This window comes from Oryctolagus cuniculus, chromosome 7 (genome assembly GCF_964237555.1).
Source record: "Oryctolagus cuniculus chromosome 7, mOryCun1.1, whole genome shotgun sequence".
Lineage (NCBI taxonomy): Eukaryota > Metazoa > Chordata > Mammalia > Lagomorpha > Leporidae > Oryctolagus > Oryctolagus cuniculus.
This window is the reverse complement of record NC_091438.1, coordinates 29500948-29528224: the sequence shown is the minus strand read 5'-3', so window position 1 is coordinate 29528224 and position 27277 is coordinate 29500948. Positions and strand designations below refer to the sequence as shown.

At 39.3% G+C, this 27277-nt stretch overlaps 1 protein-coding gene and 1 non-coding gene across 6 annotated transcripts in view; both read right to left on the bottom strand.

The window, feature by feature from the left end:
* Nucleotides 1-27277, bottom strand: part of NME7 (NME/NM23 family member 7) — a 257565-nt gene that overhangs the window by 82856 nt on the left and 147432 nt on the right. The gene's annotated exons all lie outside the window — the stretch shown is intronic.
* Nucleotides 8417-8616, bottom strand: LOC127493816 (small nucleolar RNA SNORA74). The gene has a single exon (XR_007924354.1). It is a non-coding gene; the product is annotated as a small nucleolar RNA SNORA74 (small nucleolar RNA).

Here is a 27277-nt window from a genome sequence, read left to right as displayed (position 1 = left end):
ATTTGGTGCAGCAGCTGCAGCCACTGGTTGGGACACCTGCATCCCACATTGGAGTGACCAGTTCAGGTCTCACCAACTCTGGTTCCAATCTAGCTTCCTGCTACAGGAGTAAGGAAGCTTCAGCAGGCGGAATTTAGGTCTGGGTCTGATGAGGCAACTGCAGGCAGGGCTTGAAATTCAATAAATCTATAGCAGACTAACTTTTAAATTGCTAATTTTATCTGGCCCCTGAATAATGCTAAAAATATTCAAACTGCCCTTTGCAAAAAAAAAAAAAAAAAAGGTTCCCCACCCCTAATCCGGTGTGGGGAGGCAGCACGTGAGAATGCACAATATTTAGGTCTCCCCATCTACAGGGGAGACACACATGGAATTCCAGGCTCCTGGCTATAATGAGCATTTGAGGAGTGAATCAGCCAATGGAAGATGTCTCTTTTTCTGCCTATCTTTTAAGTAAAATGAAAATAAATAATTTTTTATAGTTCATGGAAAATAAGTAGTTTTAAAGCTATACATATAGTTTAAAAATTTGCATCAAAATAAACTTTCTCTTTTACAGATTTATTTGTTCATATGAAGAGCAGAATTACAGAGAGGCAGAGGTAGAGGCATAAAGAGAGAGATCTTTCGTCCACTGGTTCACTCCTTAAATGGCTGCAATAGCCAGAGCCAGGCTGATCCGAAGCCCGGAGCGAGGAGCTTCTTCCAGGTCTCCCATGTGGGTTCAGGGGCCCAAGCACTTGGGCCATCTTCTACTGCCATCCCAGGTCATAACAGAGAACTGGATCGGAAGTGGAGCAGCCAGGTCTCGGACCAGCACCCATATGGGATGCTGGCACTGTAGGTGGCAGTTTTACCCGTTACTCCACAGCACTGACCCCAAAATAAACTTTTAAAAAATTTATTTATTTATTTGAAAATCAGAATTACACAGAGAGAGGAAGAGACAGCGAGAGTGAGAGAGATCTTTCATCCGCTTGTTGACTCTGCAAATGGCTGCAGCACAAGTGGCTGGGCCAGGCCAAAGCCAGGAGCCAGGAGACTCTACCTGATCTCCCACATGGGGGCAGGGGCCCAAGCACTTGGGCCATCTTCCACTGCTTTCTCAGGCGTATTAGCAGGGAGCTGTATCGGAAGTGGAGTAGCTGGATCTCAAACTAGTGCCCATAGGGATGCTGGTGTTGCAGGTGGCAGCTTTACCCTCTATGCCATAACACCAGCCCCCCAAGATAAACTTTAAATTCTATTTTCCATGAACCTTTTTTTTCTTAAGATTTATTTATTTGGAAGGCAGAGATAACAGAAAGAGGGAGAAGTTACAGAGAGAGGAGTCTTCCATCTGCTACAACAGCCAAGACTGGGCCAGGCTGAAGCCAGGAGCTTCCTCCAGGTCTCACATGCAGGTGGCTTAAGCCATCCTCTGCTGCTTTCCTAGGCGCATTAACAGAGTTGGATTAGAAGTAGAGCAGCTGGGACTTGAACCTGTGCCCATATGATAATGTAAGTGTCACAGGCCATGGCTCAGTATCCTGCACCACTACACCAACCCCAATCCATAAACTTCAAAAGCGAAATACCCTTACATATCAACTGATTTTTTTTTTATTTGACAGGTAGAGTTATAGACAATGAGAGAGAGAGAGACAGAGAGAAAGGTCTTCCTTCTGTTGGTTTACTCCCCCAAATGGCTGCCACAGCTGGCACTGCGCGGATCCGAAGCCAGGAGCCAGGTGCTTCCTCCTGGTCTCCCATGGGGTGCAGGGGCCCAAGCACTTGGGCCATCCTCCACTGCCCTCCCAGGCCACAGCAGAGAGCTGGCCTGGAAGAGGAGCAACCGGCGCCCAAATGGGATGCTGTAGCCGCAGGCGGAGGATTAACCAAGTGAGCCACGGTGCTGACCCCATCAACTGATTTTTGACAAGAGTGCCAGGACCATCCAATGGGGACGAGAAAATAATTTTCTTTATTTTTTAAAGATTTATTTATTTATTTGAAAGGCAGAGTTGCACTGAGAAGGAGAGGTAGAGAGAGAGGGGTCTTCCATCTGCTGGTGTACTCCCCAATTGGCCGAGGCTGGGCCTGTTATATCTTAATGTTAGCCGTCGCAAAGCACACCGGACACCGGAGTAAAGGAAAGGGTTTATTGGGGAACACCCTACAGACCGGAGTGAAGGGACGGCGAAGGAAAAAGAGAGAAAGAGAGTATAAGAGAGAAACAGAGAGGAGAGGAGCTAGCAAGGAGAGAAGATAGAGCAGAGAAGAGAGAGGAGAGCAGAGCCAAGAGCCCAGAGGAGGAGGCTAGAGAGAGGAACCGAGAGAGAGCAGGAGAGAAGGGCCAAGAGAAAGGAACCAAGAGCCAAGAGACCAGAGGAGGAGGCTAGAGAGAGGAACCGAAAGAGAGCAGGAGAGAAGGGCCAAGAAAACACGTGTTCAGAACAGGCCCTTTTAAAACTTTGCCTGAGGGCGGGCAGGGAAGCAAGAGCAGCCAATCCCATTAGGATGGGGGTGGAGCCTGGCTCAGGTAGCTGGGCCTTGCAGCCAACTGTGCCAGTTTCCTAACAGGGCCGATCAGAAGCCAGGAGCCAGGAGCTTCCTCCAGGTCTCCCATGCAGGTGCAGGGGCCCAAGGACTTCTTCTACTGCTTTCCCAGGCCATAGCAGAGAGCTGGATCGGAAGTGGAGCAGCCGGGACACAAACCGGCGCCCATGTGAGATGCCGGCACTACAGGTGGCGGCTTTACCCATTACACCACAGCGCCGGCCCCGAGAAAATAATTTTGAACAAATTATGTTATGCTAACAGGATAGGCACATGAAAGACAATGAAGTTCCATCTTTACTTACAGTATATACAAACATTACTCAAAATGGATGAAATGTCTAAAAGAACAACTAAAACTAAAACTCTTAGAAGACAGCATAGATATAAAGCCTCATGATCTTGAATTAGGCAAAGGATTCTTAGATACGACAACAAAAGCACAAACAAAAGAAAAATATACAATTTAGACTGCATTAAAATTAAAAACTTCTGTTCTTCAAAGACTAGTACCAAGATGAAAAGACAACTCACAGAATGAGAGGAATTATTTGTAAATCACATATCTTACAAGAGAGTTGTTTTAGAACAAAGAACTCTTACAAATCAAAAATAAAAAGAAAATGATCCAATTAAAAAATGGAAAAAGGAACTGAATAGATATGGAAGATACAGAAATGTCCAATAAGCACATGAGGAGATATTTGATATCATTAGCAATAGGCACACACAAAATCAAAACCACAATGAGATATCCCTTCAGACCCAATTGGATGGCTTGAATAAAAAGCTCAGACACTACTGGCGAGCATTGGAAAAACCCTGAAACACTGCTAGTGGTAATGCAAAATGGTGTCAACACTTCGGGAAGCAGCCTGGTAGTCCTCAAGTGATTATTTATTTATTTATTTTTATTTTTTAAAGCTTTTATTTAATGAATGCAAATTTCATAGGCACAACTTTAGGAATACAGTGGTTCTTCTCCCCATACTGATTCTCCCACCCCCACTCCCATCCCACGTCCTACTCTCTATCCCATCCTATTCTTCATTAAGATTCATTTTTAATTAACTTTATATACATAGGACCAACTCTATACTAAGTAAAGATTTCAACAGTTTGCATACACACACACACACACACACAAAGTATAACATATTGTTTGAGAACAAGTTTCACAGTCCTCAGATGATTAAACAGTTGCCACTTGACCCAGAAATATTATTCCAAGAGAACTGAAACAGTATGTCCCTGCAAAAAATTTGTGCACAGTATTTATAAGAACATTATTTATGATAGTTGAAATGTAGAAAAAGCCAAATCTCCATCATTTGATGAATGGGTGAACAGAATGTAGTATATGCACACAATGGAATATTATTTGGAATTATAATTAAAGGAATAAGTACTGAATATATGAGGGTACATCAAAGTTCATGGAAAATGAGTATTATGAAAAAACAATGCATGGAGTTTGAAATTTGTTTTGCACCACTATAAACTTTTACTTTTTTTTTTTTTAAAGTATTCTAGTCTGCAATCAAAACAAAATCAATAAAAGAACATTTTTTTTAACTACCTAGGTAGGCCACCTTGTAAATTAATTCAGGGTTTTTTAAAAAAAGGAAGACAGGAAGAAAATCTTTCTGTAAAGTTTGTAAACTTGAGCAAGAGGGCTTCAAAAGTTTGTGGGAAAATATGTATTATATATATGTATTATGAAAAAACTATACATGGATTTTAAAAATTTTCTGTACCAAAATGAAATTATTCTTTATTTCCACTTTTTTGCAAGCTTTTTGAAATACTCTCATAAAATGCAATGAAAAATGATAATAAATGTAAAAGGGCTTAAAGTTAAACATGTTCAAATCATATTATGTCTGTCCTTTATTTCTCAAAGATGATGTTACTGGGGCTGGCGCTGTGGTGTTGTAGATAAAGGTGCCACCTGTGGCTCTGGCATCACATATGGGCGCTGGTTCGAGTCCTGGGTGTTTCACTTCTGATCCAGCTCCCTGCTGATATGCCTGGGAAAGGCAGAGGATGGCACAAGTGCTTGGGCCCCTGCTTCCATGTGGGAGACCTGGAAGAAACTCCTGGCTCCTGGCGTTGGATTGACCCAGCTCCAGCCATTGCAGCCATTTGGGGAGTGAACCAACAAACGGAAGACCTCTTTCTTTTTGTCTCTACCTCTCTCTCTGAAACTCTGTCTTTAAATAAACAAAATATATCTTAAAGAAAACAGCAACTTTTTTAAAAAAAGAAATTAAAGTTTTGAGAAGACACCTAACTTGACCAGGACCAAAGCTACTGGATGTTGGAGGTAAGGTATAAATTTAGACAGATAAAGAACCCAGGGTCCTAACCACCTTGTTGTATTTCTTGGTTCCTGTTGCCAACAAGTAATAAAAATCACGTACCACATTTTGCAAAGCTGCAAATTTAAAACTACACATTAAACCTCCAAGTCCTACAAAGGGAAAAGGAAAAAGTATAATTCATCAAAAGTGCTAACAGCTTTATTTTACTTGGCATAAACAAAACAAAACATAGCTTTAGAGTTGGGAAGAATATCATAATTCAACCAATTTAAGGAAAACTTGGTATAAATGAATATGAATCATGAAAGTGAGAACTTTGGCCTAACTCAAAGAGTCACAAAATAAAGGACATGCAATAGTGATGAATTTTCCACCATTATGGTTAATGTAGACCCTACTAGTTAACTCATTAGTCATTATTCACTTACTCTTTAGCAGTTTTTCACTTCAGTCACCAGCTATCTAGTGAGTGGCCAGTGTTGAGGCACGGCGAGTTGTGCCATTGCTTGCTGTGCCAGCGTCCCATATTGGAGCACCTGGCTGCCCCTCCACTTCCAAACTAGTTCCCTGTTACTGCATCTGGGAAAGCAACAGATTGGTCTGCCCAAGCCCTGACTGTTGCAGGCATTTGAGGAGTAAACCACCAGATAGAAGACATCTCTCTCTCTCTCTCTGTCACCCTGCCTTTCAAGTAAATAAATAATCTTTTTAAAAAACACTTAAAACAAATTGGATATAGTAAGCCCAAATGTATTCTGATGTTTTGACTTCAGGTCTTCCCTCCCAAGATCAGCCACCTCTTATAGAGAGAGTGAAATACTCACTTGTGAGTTTGCCTTTCATAGTCTATCCACTCCTACCTCCTTTATCAGTTCCTTACACTCTGGGTCAATATTCCCCTCCAGATACCAGCCAACCTGGGCCAGGCTCCTACAACCCAGAGCCTCCTGCAATTATTCAGCTAGGCAATCCTAAATCTTGCTGCCCTACATCACCCATTCCTTCTCACGGAAAAAAACAAAAAAAGCTCTTGCCTACAGTTTTCCCTTACTTCTCTATTTTCTGATTATTGCTGGTGCTTCCATGCATGGCCCTGCATGGTATAGCATGCCCTCCCCTCTTGAGAACTGCAAATATCTTTTCAATGGTACTGCTCTCCTGATCTGTTGGCCTCACCATCCAAAGTGATAATAAAACCTGCATTTTAGGACTGAGATGTAGTAAGTGCTACTACATAGATAGAAATTAGAAATATCAAGTAGATCCTTGACTGCTTTGCTGAGAAGTTTTCACTACTACAAAATTGGAAATGACAGAACAGTTTTAAGCAAGGTCATAACATAATCAGATTTAAATTTTTAAAAGATTACTCAGGGAGGCCTGGGTTGTGGAGTACCAGGTTAAGACACTCCTGGGATGCCTGCATCCCATATAAGCATGGATTCAAGTCTCAGCTCCTCTGCTTCTAATCCAGCACCCTGATAAAGTGCCTGGGAAACCAGTGGGACCTAGCCCAAGTCTTTGGGCCTGTGCACCCCCATGGATGATTTGGATGGAGTTCCAGGTTCCTGGCTTCAGCCTGGACCAGCGCTTGCTATTGTAGCAGTTTTGGGGAGTGAACCAGTGGATGGAAGATCTCTCTTTGTCTCTCTCTCTCTGTGTAACTTTGCCTTTCAAATAAATAAATAAATCTCTTTAAAAAATTACTTAGGCAGCAGAGTAGTTGCAGATTTGGAGGCAGGTAATTGTCAGGAGACACATGAGGCTATGGTATAAAATAGGAAGTGCTGAAAATCTTAATTAAGGTTTAGACACTGCAGATGGACAGCAAAAAACACAAGTGAGGAAGTATCTTAAAAGACCTGACTGGCTATGAAGAGTAGGGGACAGGCAAGAGTTAAGACAGGTTTCCAAATTTCTGGCCTCACTAAATCTGTGGATAGTACTGCATTCATGAGAATAAACAAAAGAAGCAGAGAAGCAAGTCCGCAAAGGAAATGAGGTCTGGGGCTGTCTTGTGGCAGTGTGTTAAGATGCCACTTGCAACATTGGCATCCCATATTAGAGTGCACCAGCTGCTCTGCTTCTGATCCAGCTCCCTGCTAATGTGTCTGGAAAAACAGCATATGATAGTCCAAGTGCTTAGGTGCCTACCACATGTGTGGGAGATTTGGATGAAGTTCCTGGCTCCTGGCTTTATCCTGGCCTAGCCCTGGCCATTGTGGCTATTCGGGGAGTGAAACAATATACGGCAGAGGCTTTCTCCCAACCACGCCCCCCAACCCCTCCCCAGTCATCCTGCCTTACAAATAAACATTTTTTTGTTGTTTTAATGGGGTCTGTTTGACATGATATAGATTTGGAAGACTGGTAGGGCTGCTGTCTCAGAAACACCAATAGTCATTTAAAGACACGGATCTGGTACTTCAGATCCTGAATTGGAAACACAGATTTGAGAGCCACCAGCATACTGGTGTTTGCTACAGCCATGAAGGTGGATAGAATTACCAAAGAAGGTCACACAAGAAAACATAAAAGTGCTTAAAACAGAATTCCAGGGAAGACCACAATGTAAAAAGCGGGTAGGGGAATGTGTTGGCAAAGGAAATAGAAGAGGTAGAACTGGAGAGCTTCACTGTCCTCATCATAAACAGGCAGATATCTATTCAGGATTTATTATGTTTCATACTCTACGCCAAGTGTTCTACATGCATTTTTTCATTTATTGCACTTGACACAGGTTTATAAAGGTTACATAAGGCCTGTGAAAATAAAAGGGAAAGTATCATTGAAAGAGTTTTTCAAAATGTAGTCAAGAGGCCATTAAAGGAACAGGACTTATGCAGGATTCAAGCTGCTGCCTAGGACCCTGAACTCTGGTCACATCCAGTCTTTGACCACAGGCATCCAGAAAAACCAGAATGACCGGGCAATTACATTGTGCCCACTGGCTTAAGATATGTATCAAGAGGCCACTGGACTCTTGTTTTACCGACATTTCCATTCTGATTATAATTTTTTCTTTATCTCTTACGAGTCTCCTAGCCCTGCTTCCTTCTCATCCTTTGGCATCCTATAAGCTCCTACATTTCAGGGCCAACCGCACCTGTCTCTAAATTGCTATTCCCCAAATCCCAAATAAAGTGCTTCTGACTGTTGGAGTTTCTGAGTTTGGATTGATCAGTGCCCTTTTACAATCTTTCTAAAATATTAATTCTTAAACTGTTATGATGCCTTGGTATTGGCTACCTCTCCTTCCAAACTGTTACCCAATCCACCCTACATGTTGACACACACCTCTTAATTTGATCATGTGACAGTGCTATTTTGTCAGCAGCCTTCAACAGTTTTTTGTGTTTACTAAATAACAAAATTCTCAGCCTGGCATTCCTTACAATATCAATATCTTGCTAGGTATCTCTGTAGCTATATTGTCTACTGTTTGACTTGATTTAAGGCTTTAAAATAAATTACTGTTTTTACATGTCATTGCTCCTTGTTTGAAAGTGCAGATCCTCATTTCAGCAGACAGAATTTTTATTTTTCAGAAATAAGTTATTTGCATCCAGACTAGGAGCAACTCCATAGGAGGAGTCATTCCACTTCCAGAGGCACAGAACACTGCCCAGAGGTTCCTGCCCACAACACCAAAACAGTTCATGCAGCCAAACCTCAATGAAGACAGTGTTTGCTCTTCCAACAGCGTAACAACATCACAGGCATCATACAAGTCTGACAGCTGACAACTGCTGGACAGCTTATAGAAATTCTACCTTTTCTTCAGGGTTCACATTCACTTCACTCTAGCCACACTGGCCTGCTGGCTTCTTCCAACACACCAGGCTTACTAAAGCTTTGGAATTTGCTGTTCCGTCCACATGGATTAGAAAGTGACTCTCATCCTCACTTCCTTCAAGTCTGCACCTAACGTGACTCTAGCAGTGTAGCTTTCCATGCCTGTTCCATTTAAAAACTAAAAACTCCCTTTTTTCCTGGAAAACTCTATTTTCCTTCCTTGTTTCATTTTCCCGTAGTACTTAACAGCATTCTGCCTACATACTACATATTTTATTTATTCTGCTCATAATCTGTTTTCCTCCACTAGAATGAAACTGCCATGAGGGCAAAGTTTATTGTTTGCTCTGTTCACTGATGCATCTCCAGTATCTAGAATTTACTGGGTAATAGATCCCCACAAAATAACTGATGAATGAATGAATTAATCCAAATATCTATATGGATGTGGCAGATATTGGGAGAACAAACATGAAGAATGGGCACAAATCTTACAGAAAGGTATATTTCAGAGGTCTGACACAGAGGGCAGGGAAGATCAATGACAGGAAAAGTAACAAAGAAGAAGAAAATGCCTTCTCAACTCCAGAGATCCTTATTTGACCTGTATAATAGGGATTCCTCTAGGACAGGGTTTTTTTTTTTTTTTTAAAGATTTATTTATTTATTTATTTGAAAGTCTGAGTTACACAGAAAGGAGAGGCAGAGAGAGAGAGAGAGAGAGAGAGAGAGAGAGAGAGAGAGAGATATCTTCCATTCGCTGGTTCACTCCCCAGTTGGCCTCAATGGCCGGAGCTGGGAGCCAGGAGCTTCTTCCAGGTCTCCCCTGCAGGTGCAGGGGCCCAAGGACTTGGGCCATCTTCTACTGTTCCCAGGCCATAGCAGAGAGCTGGATCGGAAATGGAGCAGCAGGAACTAGAATCAGTGCTCATATGTGATGCTGGCACTGCAGGCAGCAGTTTTACCCGCTACGCCACATTGCTGGCCCCGGAAAAGGGTTCTTAATTTGGTCTTGGGCTAAGGACCTGTTACGAAGCCTACAGACCTTTTTTCAGAACAATTTATTTAAATACATGTCTGTGAGTGTTACTGGTTGCACAGTCAAGGTATTACTGGTTTGTTGCTTATATTCATGGAAATTCTAATCTTCAGTCAGATATTAATGAAAATAAATATTTTATTTTTTCTCAGTTTGAAAGATCTTTTTATTATTGTTATTTTTTAAAAAGATGTATTTATTTATCTGGAAGCAGAGTGAGAGAGGGAGAGAGAGAGAGAAGAGAGAGAGAGAATATCTTCCATCTGCCAGTTCATTCCCCAAATGCCCACAATGGCCAAGGTTAGGCCAGTTCAAAGCCAGGAGCCTGAAGCTCTATCTGGGTCTCCCACATGGGTACAGGAACCCATGTACTTGGGCCATTTCCTGTTACCTTCCCAGAAGCATTTGCAAGGAGTCGGATCAGAAGTGGAGCAACTGGGACCTGAACTGGTGCCCATATTGGATGCCAGCATATTAGGCCATGGCTTAATCTGCTGCACCAAAACACTGGTCCCGAGACCCCTGAATTCTAATCCTCTAAACTTTATTTTTTTTGATTTTTTTAACTTTTATTTAATGAATATAAATTTCCAAAGTACAGCTTATGGATTACAATGTCTTCCCCCCATAACTTCCCTCCAACCCGCAACCCTCCCCTTTCCCACTCCCTCTCCCCTTCCATTCATATCAAGATTCATTTTCAATTCTCTTTATATACAGAAGATCAGTTTAGCATATATTAAGTAAAGATTTCAACAGTTTGCAACCACATAGAAACACAAAGTGAAATTTACTGTTTGAGTGCTAGTTATAGCATTAAATCACAATGTACAGCACATTAAGGACAGATATCCTACATGAGGAGTAAGTGCACAGTGACTCCTGTTGTTAACTTAACAAATTGACACTCTTGTTTATGGCATCAGTAATCACCCTAGGCTCTTGTCAGGAGTTGCCAAGGCTATGGAAGCCTTTTGAGTTCACCGACTCTGATCACATTTAGACAAGGTCGTAGTCAAAGTAGAAGTTCTAGCCTCCCTTTAGAGAAAGGTACCTCCTTCTTTGATGACCTGTTCTTTCCACTGGGATCTCACTCGCGGAGATCTTTCATTTAGGTCATTTTTTTTTTTTTTTTGACAGAGTGTCTTGGCTTTCCAAGCCTAAAATACTCCCATGGGCTTTTCAGCTAGATCCACATGCCTTAAGGGCTGATTCTGAGGCCAGAGTGCTGTTTAGGACATCTGCCATTCTATGAGTCTGCTGTGTATCTCGCTTCCCATGTTGGATCATTCTCTCCCTTTATTATTCTGTCAGTTAGTATCTGTCAGTTAGTCTTGTTTATGTGCTCCCTTTGACTCTTAGTCCTATCATTATGATCAATTGTGAACAGAAATTGATCACTTGGACCACTAGTCCATTGGTACATGCCACCTTGATGGATTGAATTGGAATCCCCTGGTATGTTTCTAACTCTACCGTTTGGGGCAAGTCAACTTGAGCATGTCCCAAATTGTACATCTCTTCCCTTTCTTATTCCCACTCTTATATTTAACAGGGATCACTTTTCAGTTAAGTTTCAACACTTAAGAATAACTGTATTAATTACAGAATTCAACCAATAGTATTAATTAGAACAAACAAAAAAATACTAAGGGGGATAACATATTAAGTTGTTCATCAACAGTCAGGGCAAGGGCTGATCAAGTCACTGTTTCTCATAGTGTTCATTTCACTTTAACAGGTTTCCTTTTTGGTGCTTGGTTAGTTGTCACCAATCAGGGAGAACATATGATATTTGTCCCTTTGGGACTGGCTTATTTCATTCAGCATAATGTTTTCCAGATTCCTCCATTTTGTTGCAAATGACCGGATTTCACTGTTTTCGACTGCTGTATAGTATTCTATAAAGTACATATCCCATAATTTCTTTATTCAGTCTACTGTTGATGGGTACTTAGGTTGATTCCAGGTCTTAGCTATTGTGAATTTAGCTGGAATAAACTTAATGTGCAGACAACTTTTTTGTTTGCCAATTTAATTTCCTTTGGGTAAATTCCAAGGAGTGGGATGGCTGGGTTGAATGGTATGGTTATATTCAGGCTTCTGAGGAATCTCCAGACAGACTTCCATAGTGGCTTTACCAGTTTGTATTCCCACCAACAGTGGGTTAGTGTCCCTTTTTCCCCACACCCTCGCCAGCATCTGTTGTTGGCAGATTTCTGCATGTAAGCCATTCTCACCGGGGTGAGGTGGAACCTCATTATGGTTTTGATTTGCATTTCCCTGATTGCTAGTGATCTTGAACAATTTTTCATGTGCATGTTGGCCATTTGTAATCTTCTAAACGTTATGGATCTATGGACAGCAGGATAAGAAGAACTGCTCTAGGATCAGTCTCAGCTGAACTTAAGAGAGGAGACAGAATTAACTGCTTTTTCATTTTACTAGCAAGAGAAGGAGGAGAAGAGAAAGGAACAAACAAAAAGTAATTTCTCCAAACTCCTATAACTATTGGCAACAGGACTTAAAATTATAAATATTGTGATTTTTAAAGTATCAGGTAAGTTTCAACAACAGGACAGAGATTAACTCTGTAAGACTGATGAGACATTCAAAAGCAAGAAAGCACAGAAGCCTCCACATCAGGGCAAAGATATGCTTTGGGGGGAAGTTAGGGGTTGAGAAGATAAAATTTTGAAGTACAGATTTATGTATTCCTCTTTATCTTTTTCTTTTCCTTACAAAGTAAAAGCTATGTTTCAAAATTCTTTATGTTCTCATCAAGTTCCTGCAGGGAGCTTAGCAAGAATTATGGTTAGAAATTTCTTTTAAGCTGGTTGTCATCTCTAACTTTTGGGAAGAATATTGGAAAAATACTTAATACCAGATGCCCGTTTTGGAGATTCACAATGTATGTTAGCATTTGGAACATTCTAGAGTTCTACAGTAGAGAAATTTGCTTAAATTCATTAAACTCAGTATTCCTTAACCTTATTTGATAATACATTTTTCTCATTTCATACATATGTCTATCATGGCAGTAAGATTTTATTGCGATTACTGACTACAGAATTATTTTCTTCTGTCAGCACATAGATTCCTCTGGCTCAGGGAAAGTGTGTTGTTCATCTTTTCATTGACAATATCTAAGAATGCCAGGTACTCTGCAGGTTTGTAAATGTTTGGTTGGCTGGTGATTGGATGGGATGGCTGGTGGGTTGGTTGGCTGAAGGAATGAATACATCAGAGAGATAAAGAGAAAAGTTGAGGGTCTAATTTGTTTTTCATTTTACTTCTGCAACATATAAAGACATTTAGAAGTCTTTAGAAATGAGGTTGATATGGGGCCAGTACAGTGGCATGGCAGGTACTGGTTTGTACCTCCATTGCACCATGTGTACCGTTTTGTATCTCCACTGCTCCACTTTCCATCCAGATCAGTGATGGCCTGGGAAAAGCACAAGAGGATGCCCTGGGTGTTCGGGCCCCTGTCACCCATGTGGGAGACTAGGAAGAGGCTCCCTGTTCCTGGCTTTGGCCTGGCTCAGCAGTGGCAGTTGCGGACAGCTGGGGAATGAATCAGTAGATGGAAGATGTTTACCTTTCCCTCTCTTTCTGTAAAACTTACTTTTAAATAAATAAATCAATCTTTAAAAAAAAAGAAAAAAAGAAATGAGGTTAATAGTTTAACTTCCCACTGGAAGTCTACAATATATTTGAATAAAAATAATAGTGACTCACTGAAGAAAGGAAAAGTTTATTTCTACTCTAATAAATTCTGTAGCTCTGAAGCTAGAGATCATGGCATTAATGATTAAAAAATTTCATTTGCATTTTATGCAGTATTAAACATAAGTTTCACAATTCCCAGCAGTAACTTATGCTAATTAACAGGAAGGCTTAAAGGCTCAAACTTTGAATGGTTCCAAGTAGTTCCCACATGTAACCCTTGAGTGTTGGGATCACATTTTATAGAAGATAAAGTAATAAAAGTATACCTATACATTTATAGTTTTGGAAAAAACATATATTAGCTTCATTTCAATCCTGTAAGCTTTTAAGAATGTTTTTTATAATCCATCTGTTTTGGGATTTTAATCAAATAATTTCACCCCCTTTTCAATCTCCAAAGCAGAACTAATAAGAAAGCAACATTTAATGGTGCCAGAAGGATGAAATATAGCATTTTTGTTTTTACAAAACTTGAGTTAAAAAATAACTTTACAAAATTAAAATTAACACTGGTGGAGCTGAATAAGAGATGGTTATTTTCAAGCTACTATTTTCCTTAAGAACAAAGCAAAAAGAATATGCTCAAAAACTTTTCCATCAAAGTTCTAAATTTAATGTAAGCTGATAGTGCTTTAGAAACAAAGTCTAAACTCAAGGTTAAATACATTACTACTTATAACTCCTATTTTTGAGATTTAGAGCCATTTATATATAATACCTCTACTGTTTTAGTACTTGACAAATATTTAATTAATATTTAATATTTAACTAATATTTAAAACACTATCTCAGGAAAAACACTCAAAAATAAATAATGCTAAACAGTCTTTTTTTAAATCACTGATTCTGTATCTGTTCCAAAATACAATAAGCATTTTCATCAAGAATTTTTTCATCTATAGTAGATAAATTACCTAGCTACTGATGTCCACACCAAATTATCCACCAGTTTTATCAGCTCTGCTAAAATATATTTAAAAACCTTTCACTATTATTACCTAAGTCCAGGGTCCCATCATGTCTAGTCAAAATTGCTCTCTTCTAACCAGTTATGAATACATAGTCCTTATGCTCTTCACAGTACAAATCTGATCATAAGAATCCCCCATTTAAACTTTTCATGGCACTTCCCAATGCACTCAGAATAAACACAAAATAGTCAATATGGCCACCACACTTCAGTTGTCCTGAAGGCTATTCTCCTCTTTGCATTCTAAACTAGAGCTAATTGAGACTTCTTTGCAATCACAGATTCTCTGTCAATAGCTAAATCATCCCACAATTCAAGGCCTCCACACAATACTATTCTCTACCCTTCAGGTTTTAGAACAAATGAGAATTTTCCAGAGATCCGATCACATCATCTAAGCTAGAGTCTCCTATTATAAGCTCTTGCACAATTATCAGACTTTTAAAAAATTGTATTTAGGTTATATGAGTTTCAAGTATTTCATATATGCAGATTTATGAACATAGTGACACTTTCCACCCTTGCCGCCCATGCTCTAATCCTTCCTCCTTCTCCCATTCCCACTCTTAATTTTTACAAAGATCTATTTTCAGTTTACTTAATGATTGTATAGCTAATCATACACTAAGGGTTCAAAAAATAGTATGAGGAAGCCTGTGCTTCTAGAGTCTTTTCCAGGAAGCCTTTGCCTATGTCAATGTCTTGCAGTTTCCCAAATGTTCTGTACTGATTTGATGATATCTGGTTGTAGATTTAGGTCTTTGATCCATTTTGATTGGATTTTTGTGTAAAGTGTAAAGTATGGGTCTAGTTTCATACTTCTGCACATGGAGATCCAGTTTCCCCAGCTCCATTTGCTAAAGAGACTGTCCTTGCTCCAGAGACTGATTTAGCTCCTTTGTCAAAGATAAGTTGGTTGTAGATGCATGGCTTGCTTTCTGGAGTTTCTATTCTGTTCCAATGGTCTACAAATCTGTTTATGTGCCAGTATTGGGATGTTTTGATGATAGCTTCCCTGTAGTATGTGATGCCTCTGGCTTTGTTTTTGCTGTATAAGATTGCTTTAGCTATTCAGGGTCTCTTTGTGTTTCCATATAAATTTTAGCATCATTTTTTCTAGATCTGTGAAGAATGTCATTGGTATTTTGCTAGAGATCACATTGAATCTGTAAACTGCTTTTGGTAATATGGACATTTTGATGATATTGATTCTTCCATTCCATGAACATGGAAGACTTTTTCATTTTTTAATATTTCCTTCTATTTCTTTCTTTAGTGTTTTGTAATTTTCATCATGGATATCCTTGACATCCTTGGTTAAATTTATTCCCAGGTATTTAATTCTTTTGGGAGCTATTGTGAATGGGACTGATCTTAGAAGTTCTTCCTTAGCCTTGACATTGTCTATGTACACAAAAACCACTGATTTTTGTGTGTTGATTTTATATCCTGCCACTTTACCAAACAGTGTTATGAGTTTCAATAGCCTCTCAGTGGAGTGTTTTGGATCCCCTATATATAGAATCATGTCATCTGCAAATAGGAATAGTTTGATTTCCTCCTTTTCAATTTGTATCTCTTTGATTTCTTTTTTTTTGCTTAAAGGCTCTGGCTAAAACTTCTAGGACTATATTAAATGCAATGGTGGGAGTGGGCATCCTTGTCTGGTTCTGGATGTTAGGGGGGAATGCTTCCAACATTTCCCCATCAAACAGGATGCTGGGTGTGGGTTTTTCATGAAGTGCCTTGATTCTGTTGAGGAATGTTCCTTCTGTATCTAATTTGCTTAGAGTTTTCATCATGAAATGGTATTGTATTTTATCAAATGCTTTCTCTGCATCTATTGAGATAATCATATGGTTTTTATTCTTCAGTTTGTTCTTGTGATGCATCATCCCTGTATACCAGGGATAAATCCCACTTGGTCCACATGAATGATCTTTCCCATGTGTTCTTGGATTCAGTTAGCTAATAGATTTTTGAATCTATGTTCATCAGGGACATTGGTCTATTGTTTTCTTTCTCTGTTGTATCTTTTTCTTGCTAGATATTCAGGTGATGCAGGCCTCACAGAAGGATTTTGAGAGGATCCCCTCCCTATCAATTGTTTTGAATACCTTGAGAAGAATTGGAGCTAGTTCTTCTTTAAATGTCTGGTAAAATTCAGCAGTTAATCCATCTGGTCCTGGGCTTTTCTTTGTTGAGAGTGTCTTTATTACTGATTCAATTTCTATCTTGGTTATTGGTATCTATATGTTTTCTATGTCTTCATGACTCAATTTGGTAGACTGTATGTGTCTAGGAATCTATCCATTTCTTCTGGGTTTCCCAATTGGTTGGCATACAGCTCTTTGTGGTAATTCCTTATAATTCTTTTTATTTCTGTGGTATCTGGTATTTCCTTTTTTGTCTAATTTTATTGATTTGAGTCTTTCTTTTTTGTTAGTAGGGCCAATAGTTTATCAATTTTGTTTATTTTTTCAAAAAATTTCATTTCACCTATGTTTTGTATTTTTTGGTCTCAATTTTGTGTATTCCTTCTCAAAATTTTAATTATTTCTTTCCTCCTACTAATTTTGGGTTTGGTTTGTTGTTGTTTTTCTACATCCTTCAGATGCATTGATAGTTCATTTGGTACTTTTCCAATTTCTTCATGTAGGCACCAATTGCTATAAACGTCCCTCAACATTGCTTTTGCCGTATCCTATAAAATTTGATATATTTTTAAAGTACTGAATACAGTTGCAATATATACATATTTGTGTAATCATTTGCTTAATCATTGTAGTCCTCAATAACTATACATTCCACATGGGCAGAGCCAATGTCTATCATGTCCAATCCTGAATATCCCACACAATACTCAATGATGTTAGATGAATGAGACAAAGTAAATCTCAACCTGTAGAAAAATGGAGGTTAAAGTGACAAAAATCTCTTAATGTGAAATTTCTAGCTTACCTTAATTCTTATTTTTTATTTATTTATTTATTTTGATAGGCAGAGTGGACAGTGAGAGAGAGACAGAGAGAAAGGTCTTCCTTTTTCCGTTGGTTCACCCCTCAATGGCCGCTGCGGCGAGCACACCATGGCCAGTGCACCGTGCTGATCCAAAGCCAGGAGCCAGGTGCTTCTCCTGGTCTCCCATGTGGGTGCAGGGCCCAAGTACTTGGGTCATCCTCCACTGCACTCCCGGGCCACAGCAGAGAGCTGGACTGGAAGCGGAGCAACTGGGACAGAATCCGGCGCCCCGACCGGGACTAACTAGAACCCAATGTGCCGGCGCCACAGGCAGAGGATTAACCTATTGAGCCACAGCGCCGGCCTAGCTTACCTTAATTCTATAAAATAGGGAATCTTGGGACATTTTATTCACTAAGGTAATTTTCGATATTTCCCACTACATCATGCATACACACACACACATACACACAGACACACATGTAAGTTAGTTAGTGTTATAATTACTGTTGGTTGCATGAGATTGATGGCTCCATTCCTGAAATGTATGGACAAATCTAGAGGTTTCCAATGCTGGATTCTCAAGGGATATAATAATAAACACCACTGTGGCAAAGTAATTTTATTTAAAACATTTTTGATATAAAAACTTCACACATTTATGGTGTACTATGTGACATTTCAATAAATGTATACATTGTCTAATGTCCAATCCAAAGTAAATATTTCTGTCTCCCCAAAATGTTATATTTCTTTGTGGTAAAAACATCTCAAATCCTATCTTCCAGTGTTTTGTGTTTTTCTAAAATACAGCAATATATAATACATGAATATTTTCTATAGTCATTCAACTATGCAAGAGAATTCCAGAACTTTTTACTCCTACCTACTTAGCTGTAGCTTAATACACATTAATCTACCTTTCCTTATCCCTCATCCCCTGTTCCAGTCTCAGCCTCTGGTAACCACCATTATACTTTAGAATTTCATGAGATCACCTGACAAAGGGTTCCTATATCAGAAGCTTTGGTGCCCCCTGGGGATTCAAACATTTGTTCACATATAAAGAGAACTATGTTCTAAGTTAACTACTTAGATATTTCTCCTATAGTAGTTTATTTGTTCAGGAAAATATTCTATACATAGATAGAAATATAAAGGCTATTCTTAATATCTATATATCTATGTATCCAAAAACTCTACCTATTACATCAGAATAAAAGAGTGTAATTCCCAAAACAAGAACTGTACGTTACTATAGAAAGAATTTCTCTGCTATGTTATAATCACAATGCAATTAGGGAAAAAGAAAGAGGGCTAGGAGAGGAGGTTCTGTGATCAAAGGACACCATGATACCCTTAGAGAATCACACACTGAACAATTATTACCAGCTAAGTTGGCCCAATCACTCTTCCTTGCTATTTCTCCCTAATTCCTCTTGTCCCACAGGGCTTCCCAATTTCCTGCAAGGCAAGCTTAAGGAAGACTTCCAGGTTTCCTGTAGCTGATGGGACTATCTCATATTCCTAACCCTGGTTTATTGAATTCCTCATAGATCATCAGTTCTTCGAGATCTTCAAGTTATTTAAGATCAAAGACATAATATATGTATTTAAATACATACACATATGTCATATCTATGAGGCTGATGTAAAGTTTCTTTTTCTTTCATCCAATTATTGCATTTTCTTCTATTTTTCCTCATGTACTGTGAAGAAAACACTGTCAATTATTGTGTTGGTTTGGAATGAAGCTACAGCTGAACCACCCAGGAAAACATTGTGCACTCTCCAGTTTTAAAACTTTACAGAAATACTCCTTTTCTAATTTTTAAGAGTCATGAAATTTGCACGTTTTATACCCTGGTAATATTATGATCAGGTCTCATAGATATGTAAAAATAGTATAATGTAATGGTTAAAGGCATGAACTGGGAGTAACAATCTAGTTCTGAATCTCAGTCCTGATACTTAATTGTTGGGGCAACAAGAACAACAGATATATAGAGAAAATATTTTCACTCTAAGTTAATTTACTTGAAAAATCCACACTTCACAGAAAAGAATATGTAAAATCTCTGACCTGCAAATTTGAAATATATCTTGTCTTTTAAGGAAAATATTGTTGTTGCCTCAGTAATATTATATTTGAATAAAGCTTTGTTTTACTTTTCACAGAAAATATTTTGAAACATTATTTTATTCAGTAGTTTAATGCTAATCATTTTTCTATTACTCCACTGGGTCACATTATTTCAAATTTTTATATTCGTGGAGTTATTTCTGACAACTTTTTGGGCTGAGTGTTATTTAACGATAAAATGAAAAGAAAGCCAAGACCAATAGTTATTCTGAAATGTAAGTATTTTTCAATATGTGTTAATTGGAATTTTCTCAAGCTAATTGTATTAAACTGCTTTTAGATATTAACTCTCCAATAGAAATTTTGTGTAGTCAGAATATTATATTAAGGAAAAATTGCTATTTATTTTCCAAATTATTTTCATTATGAGTCATTCAAGCTCATTATTAAATATGCAGAAAATATGATTGATCTTCATTGTTCATGGATTCTGTATTCGTGATTTTACTTAGTTGCTAAAATTTATTTGTAAGCCTCAAATCAATACTAACAGCATGTTATGGTCACTGGTAGGTACGTTTAGATGAGAAAAAATTGAGTCATTCAATGTGAAAGATCCTGACTAAAGTTGAACAAAGTGACATTTTGCCTTCTCTTAAATCTCATGCTTAAAACAAATGTCTTATTTACAGTCTATCTAGTGACACCTTTTTGGGCTTTTTGTTGGTAATTTCACCATTTAAAATGATCTCCCAGCATAGTATTGCAGTGTTGCCTGGAGTACTAAATGCAAGACTGCTGTGATATGAAAATACATTATTCAGGCATGAGTTACAGTGATGCTGGCCATGAGTTTAATATTACCCAATCAGCAACATATATTAAATAATTTATCTTTAAACAGAATCACACATAAAATATGGTTTTGTGCTGATCACTTTTTCAATATATTTGTTCTGACTAGAGGCTCACAGGAATCTAACCCTGATTTTCCCCTAGAAGAATTAACTGAGTATTCTGGAATTCAGTGTTAACAGTGACTTTATAGAACATAACTACTGTCTTCTCTGTTTGCAGATGACCAGATTTTTATATATAGAAGCACTCAAGACTCCACCAAAAGGCAATTAGAACAGATAAACAAATTCAGTAAAGGTGCAAGATGTAAATTCAATATTCACAAATCAATTGTGTTTCTATCTATTAATAATGAATGATCTGCAAAATAAATCCATTTTAGGAGCATTAAAAACAACAAAATACTTAGGAATAAATTTAATCAAGGGGATGAAAGATCTATATCCTGAAAACAATCAGACTTCTTTTAAAAATTTTATTTAAGGTACACAAATTTCATGTATATACTGCTTCAGGACTATAGTGATACTTCCTACTCTTCCCTCCCTCCTGCCCATGCACCTACCCTTCTTCCTTCTCCCTCTCACATTCCCATTCTTATTTTTTATAAAGATCTATTTTCAGTTAAATTACACTCACAAGATTAATCCTATGCTAAGTAAAGAGTTCAACAAATAGTTTCAAGGAAAAAAAAGAAAAAGAAAAACACTGTTCCTCCACAGTCAAGAAAAAAGCTGTTAAAAATCACTGCATCTTGGGGCTGACGCTGTGGCGCAGAGGGTTAACGCTCTGGCCTGAAGCGCTGGCATCCCAAATGGGTGCCAGTTCTAGTCCTGGCTGCTCCTCTTCCAATACAGCTCTCTGTTATGGCCTGGGAAGGCAGCAAAAGATGGCCCAAGTCCTTTGGCCCCTGCACCCACATGGGAGACCTGGAAGAAGTTCCTGGCTCCTGGCTTCAGATTGGCACAGCTCTGGCTGTTGTGGCCATCTGGGGAGTGAACTATCAGACTGAAGACCTCTCTCTTTCTCTCTGCCTCTTCTCTCTCTGTGTAACTCTGACTTTCAAATAAATAAATAAATCTTAAAAAAAAAACATCGCATCTCAAAATGTCTATTTCAATCCTATAGATTAATCTTTGGGTGCTCTATTAGTCACCACAGATCAGGGACAACAGTATGGTATTTGGCTTTTTGGGACTGGCTTATTTCACTAAGTATAAGGATTTCCAGTTGCCTCCATTTTGTTGCAATGGCAGGATTTCGTATATATATATATTTTTTTTACTGCTGTATAGGATTCCACAGTGTATATAAGCCATAATTTCTTTATCCAATCAATAGCTGATGGACATCTGTGTTGACTCTATATCTTAGGTATTGTGAATTGAGGTGCAATAAATGGGGGTAAAAATTACTCTTTAGTATGTTGGTTTCTTTTTGTTTGGGTAAATTCCCCAGAGTGGGGTGGCTATATTCAGATTTCTGAGGTATCTTCATACTGTCTTCCACAGTGGCTCCACCAGTTTATATTCTTTTTTTTATTTTTTATTTTTATTTTTGACAGGCAGAATGGACAGTGACAGAGAGAGAGACAGAGAGAAAGGTCTTCCTTTACTGTTGGTTCACCCTCCAGTGGCTGCCAGGTGCTTCTCCTGGTCTCCCATGCGGGTGCAGGGCCCAAGCACTTGGACCATCCTCCACTGCACTCCCGGGCCACAGCAGAGAGCTGGCCTGGAAGAGGGGCAACCATGACAGAATGCGGTGCCCCAGCCGGGACTAGAACCCGGTGTGCTGGTGCCGCAAGGCAGAGGATTAGCCTAGTGAGCCGCGGTGCCGGCCCAGTTTACATTCTTACCAACAGTGGTACATGTTATGGGGTACATGTTTCCCCATATCTTTAAAAGCATTTGTTATTTGTTGATTACTATCTGACAGCCATTCTAACTGGTGAGGTGAAATCTCACTGTGGTTTTGATTTGCATTTCCTAGATGGCTAGTGATTCTGAGCATTTTTTCATTTTTTTGTACCATTTGGATTTCTTTTTTTGAAAAATGCCTTTTCAAGTCTTTTGCCCATTTCTTAACTGGATTGTTTGTTTTGCTGTTGTTGAGTTTTTTGTGCTTTTTAGATTCTGGATGTCACCCCTTGATGAGTTGCGTAGTTTGCAAATACTTTCTCCCATTCTGTCGGTTGCCTCTTCATTTTGCTGGGTGTTTCCTTTACAGTGCACAAGCTTCTCAGCTTGATGTAATCCCATTTGTCCATTTTGGTTTTGATTGCCTGTGCTTCTGGGGTCTTTTCCAAGAAGTCTTTGCCTATGCCAATGTCTTGCAGTTTCCCAAATGTTCTGTACTGATTTGATGGTATCTGGTTGTAGATTTAGGTCTTTGATTAATTTTGAGTGGATTTTTGTATAAGGTGTAACACAGGGGTCTTGCTTTATACTTCTGCATATGGAGATCCAGTTTCCCCAGTACCATTTGTTAAAGAGATTGTCCTTGCTCCAGGAATAGATTTTGTTCCTTTGTCAAAGATAAGTTGGTTGTAGATGCATGGATTGATTTTTGGATTTTCTATTCTATTCCATTGGTATCCAAGTCTGTTGTGCCAGTACCAGGATGTTTTGATTATAGCTGCCCTCTGGTATGTCTTTAAACCTGGTATTTGTAATGCCTATGGTTTTGTTTTTGTTGTATAAGATTGCTTTAGCTATTTGGGGGTCTCTTTTGTTTCCTTATGAATTTTAGCATCATGTTTTCTAGATCTGTGAAGACTGTCATTGGTATTTTGATTGGGATTGCATTAAATCTGTAAATTGCTTTTGGTAGTATGGACGTTTTGATGATATTGATCCTTCCAATGCATGAACATGGAAATTTTTTCCATTTTTTGGTGTCCTTTTCTATCTCTTTTTTTAAGCTTTGTAATTTTCATCACAGAAATCTTTGACATAAGCTATCAGACACTGATGAAGGATACTGAAGAAGACACAAATAAATGAGATGATATACTATGTTAATGGCTTAGAAGAATCAATGTTAAAATACCTTTATTTCTCAAAGGAATCTCCAGGTTCAATATTTACTAAAGTTCTAAAGATATTTTTTATGGAAACAGAAAAATATGAAATTCATATGGAACCTTGAAAGACCACAATTAGCCAAGGAAATATTTGAAAGAACAAAGTTCAAAACACCACACTTCTTGATTTCAAGCTCTATTACAAAAAGCCCTAGGATTCAAATCACCATCATATTGGTATATGCCCAGATACACAGACCACTAGGACAGAATTCAGATCCCAGAAATAAAACCAAGCATATACAAGCTATTAATATACAACACAGTCCAAAGTGCACATGAGAGAAAAGTAGTCTGTTCAATAAATAGTATTAGAAAAAAGAGATCCCACATTCAAAAGAAAAAAAAATCTCCTTTCTTAGACCACTTATCAAAATTAACTTGAAATGTATTAAAAGTTTAAATGTAAGACTTAAAATGATAAAACTAAAAAAAATAGAGTAAAAATTCCTTGACATTTGTCTTGGCAGTCATTTTTTGGGTAAACCAGCAAAAGCACAGACCACAAGAACAAAAACAAATGGGGCTATAACAAACAAAAAACTCTGCACAACAAAGGAAATATCAACAAAATGAAAACGCAACATACAAATGGGGAAGAAAACACTTGCGAACCACATATCTGATCAGGATTAATATCCAGAATATAAGAGGTACACATACAACTCAATAGCTAAAAACTTAGCAGGTATATGAAATGGTACTCAACTTCACTAATTATCACATAAATGCAAATTAAAACCACAATGAGATAATCATCTTATGCTTTTAGGATGGTTATTATCAGAAGGACAAGAGATAACAAAGGTTAGGTTAGTGAATGTATTAAAAATTAAAAAGGGCCGGCGCCACGGCTCAATAGGCTAATCCTCCGCCTAGCGGCACTGGCACACTGGGTTCTAGTCCCGGTCGGGGCGCCAGATTCTGTCCCGGTTGCCCCTCTTCCAGGCCAGCCCTCTGCTGTGGCCCGGGAGGGCAGTGGAGGATGACCCAAGTGCTTGGGCCCTGCACCCCATGGGAGACCAGGAGAAGCACCTGGCTCCTGCCTTTTTTTTTTTTTTTACAGGCAGAGTGGACAGTGAGAGAGAGAGACAGAGAGAAAGGTCTTCCTTTGCCATTGGTTTACCCTCCAATGGCTGCCGCGGCCGGTGCGCTACGGTGGGCACACGGCGCTGATCCGATGGCAGGAGCCAGGTACTTATCCTGGTCTCCCATGGGGTGCAGGGCCCAAGGACTTGGGCCATCCTCCACTGCTCTCCCTGGCCACAGCAGAGAGCTGGCCTGGAAGAGGGGCAACGGGGACAGAATCTGGCGCCCCAACCGAGACTAGAACCCAGTGTGCCGGCGCCGCAAGGCGGAGGATTAGCCTAGTGAGCCGCAGCGCCGGCCCGGCTCCTGCCTTTGGAGCAGCGCGGTGCACCAGCCGCGGCGGCCATTGGAGGGTGAACCAACGGCAAAAGGAAGACCTTTCTCTCTGTCTCTCTCTCTCACTGTCCACTCTGCCTGTCAAAATAAATAAATAAATAAATAAAAAGGAACTCTTTGGGAAATATAAATTGAAAAATACTTGGTAGTTCCCCAAAAAGATAATCCAGCAATGGAATTTCTAGATACTTTCTGCAGGAAATGAAATCAGAATCTCAAAGAGATATCTGCTTCCCCATGTTCACTGTACTGTTTGTTATTCACAGCACCGGAGACATGGAAGCAACCAAGTATTCATGGACATGAATGGATAGAGAAAATGTGGGGTGTACTTATAAAAATATGGAATATTAGCCACAAAAAGAGAGAAATCTTGTCATTTGTGTCAATGTGAATGAACCTAGAGGGCATTATGCTAAGTGGAATACATTAGACAAAGAAAGACAAATATTGTCTGATGTCATTTATATGTGCAATCTAAAAAATGAACTTAAAGAAAGTGGGATTGGAATAGTAGCTGCCAGGGCTTGAGCAACGCAGGAAATGACTAGATAATGGTTAAAGGTTATAAACTTACAGGTATAAGATGAATAAGTGCTAATGTATAATGTGATAATAGTTAAAAAAAATAGAGTAGTGTAGACGAAGGCTCATGAAATCTGCTAGGGAGTACTTAAATTGTCCTACAATGCACAAAAGAATCATTAACTGTAAGTAGATGGATATCTCAACTAAATTGACTATGGTAATCATTTCAAAATATTTAAACTTGTGAAATCATCATATGATACATCTTAAATTTCTATAATTATATTTGTCAATTACCCTCAATTAAGTTGAAAAATGATTAAATACTGAGTGAAATATAAACCAAGTAATCAAACTAAGCAATATGATACTTTGTTCCAAATGCAGCTTAGAACAAACTTATTCTAACACAAACACTTGTTTGTTTGTTTGTTTTTTGACAGGCAGAGTGGACAGTGAGAGAGAGAGACAGAGAGAAAGGTCTTCCTTTGCCATTGGTTCACCCTCCAATGGCCGCCGCGGCCAGCGCACTGCAGCGGGCGCATCACGCTGATCCGATGGCAGGAGCCAGGTACTTATCCTGGTCTCCCATGGGGTGCAGGGCCCAAGTACTTGGGCCATCCTCCACTGCACTCCCTGGCCACAGCAGAGAGCTGGCCTGGAAGAGGGGCAACCGGGACTAGAACCCGATGTGCCGGCGCTGCAAGGTGGAGGATTAGCCTAGTGAGCCACGGCGCCGGCTTCTAACACAAACACTTGTTCCAAGTGCAGCTTGCCAGTAATCTCAGACAATGGCGAGGTTTTCTATATTTATAAACAAGTTCTGCAGGATGGCCTAGAACTGCACCAACAACGTGCACCAACAGTGGCCACATGTGGCTAGAAAGCACTTGAAATATGGCTAGCTCAAATGGAGATGTTTTCCAAATGTAAAATGAAAGCTAGATTTCAAAGACTTAGAACAAAAAAAAAGATTATGAAATACTTGATTAACAATTTTATATTTATTATATCCTTGAAATATTTTGAATAATTGAATTAAATAAAATACACTGTTCAAATTAATGCCACTTTTCCATTTAGTTATTTTAACGTAGCTATTAGACAATTTCAAATGTATTCTACCACATATGCAGTGCGTATTTTATTTATTTATTTTTAAAGGTTTATTTATCTGAAAGGCAGAGGTACAGAGAGGCAGAGACAGAGAGAGAGAGAGAGAAAGAAAGTGTGTGTAAAAGAGAGGGCTTCCCATCTGTTGGTTCATTCCCCAAATGGCCACAACGACCAGAGCTGGGACAAACCGAAAGCAGGAGCTAAGGGCTTCTTCTGGGTCTCCCATATGGGTGCAGGGTCCCAAGGACTTGGGCCATCTTCTACTGCTTTCTGGGCCAGATGCAGATAGCTGAATCAAAGTGGAAGAGTTGAGACTTGAGCAGGTGTCCATATGGGATGCCGACACTGCAGGTGTTAGCTTTAGCCATTAAGCTACCAGGGCTGAACCCAACAGTGTGTTATTTTATTTGTTTTACATAGGGTTAGCTTAAAACCATCCAAAATGTGAAACCTATTCTGTCTATTTGGCCCTCCTCTTCCATCAAGATTCCATCAATCTGAGAACTTATGTATCACTAGGATAAGAAGTCTCATAAGGGGCTGGCGCTGTGCATAAAAAAAAACCTGTCGCCTGCAGTGCCGGCATCCCATATGGGCGCAGTTCCTATCCTGGTTGCTCAGCTTCTGATCCAGCTCTCTGCTATGGCCTGGGATAGCAGTAGAAGATGGCCCAAGTCCTTGGGTCCCTGCACCCACGTGGGAGACCTGGAAGAAGCTCCTGGCTCCTGGCTTCAGATTGGCTCAGCTCCAGCCATTGCAGCCGGTTGGGGAGTGAACCATCGGATGGAAGACCTCTCTCTCTCTCTCTCTCTCTTTCTTTGCCTCT